The following is a 1,342-nucleotide window of genomic DNA, read 5'->3' as shown; positions in this document are numbered from 1 at the left end:
CACAATAAACAAGAGAAATTACAGCAGTTGTTGGAGGAACAATAAAAGAAACAAGAAGAAAGATTACAGCAGTGGCAAGAAAACCTACAACAATGGCTGCTCGAACAGCAAAATAAACAAGAGAGATTACAGCAGTTGTTGGAGGAAAAAGAAAAGAAACAAGAAGAACGAGAAAAGAAATAAGAAGAGAGACTACAGCAGTGGTTGGAGGAGAAAGAAAATAAACAAGAAGAGAAATTACAGCAGTTGCAAGAAAACCTGCAACAATGGCAGCTCGAACAGCACAATAAACAAGAGAGATTACAGCAGTTGTTGGAGGAAAAAAGAAAAGAAACAAGAAGAACTAGAAAAGAAACAAAAAGAGAGGTTACATCAGTGGCAACTGGAACAAGAAAGGAAACAGGAAGAAATTCTCCAACAGTTGCAAGAAAGTCAGCAGCAACTACAGGAAAGTCAAAAACAGTGGCAAGAAGTACAAATGGAAAACATTAGTAAATTTAAAAGCGAATTAGATACATTAAAGGGTAATTCATTGTCTTTTACACAAGGAGGATACATTGACCATCGACTTGATCAGCCCCAGACAATGGCAAGCCCCTTCCAGACGCCGCAGCTAAACCCTAATGCAGACATCTTCAGTCCTGTTTGCAGTCACATCCCAGGTATGAATGTCAGAAATAGGGGTGATTCAGTTCGAAGGAAGCCACAGGAATTCGATGGGAAGGCACCTTGAGAAGCATATAGAGCACAATTTGAGCTACTGGCAGAAATGAATGGATGAACAGAGGAGCAGAAAGCAGTATATCTGGCAACGAGCTTGAAGGGACAACCACTGGAAATACTTGGACAGTTGTCAGCATACGACAGACACAACTATAGAGCTCTGGTATTGGCACGGAAACCCAGGTACGGAACCCAAAATCAGTCTGAAGTCTACAGGGCTAGGTTTAGGACGAGAGTCCGTGCTTAAGTGGAGAACCTGCAAGAGCTGGCACAGGACTTGGAAAGTATGGCACACAAGGCCTACCCAACTGCACCACCCAATCTCCTCAAGTTGTTGCTGAGGGATCAGTTCGTAGATGCCTTGGACAGTCCACAACTTAAGATACAAGTGAAGCAAGCACACCCCTCTACCATGCAGGATGCAATGGCCAGAGCTCTCGAATTTGAATCCTACGTTAAGTCCAGCACAGAGGTACCGAGGCTGGTACAGTCATCTGGATTCAAGGGCAGAAAAGGTCAGCTTTCAGAGAGGTTTGAGGGACTTTGCTGGCACTGTAACAAACCTGGGCACAAGAGAGCTCTATGCTGGAAACTTCTACACAGGGGAGATGATACAGCA

The sequence above is a fragment of the Limulus polyphemus genome, unplaced genomic scaffold, assembly GCF_000517525.1.
Source record: "Limulus polyphemus unplaced genomic scaffold, Limulus_polyphemus-2.1.2 Scaffold4700, whole genome shotgun sequence".
NCBI lineage: Eukaryota > Metazoa > Arthropoda > Merostomata > Xiphosura > Limulidae > Limulus > Limulus polyphemus.
The sequence above is the reverse complement of the archived record's forward strand: the minus strand, read 5'-3'. Positions refer to the sequence as shown.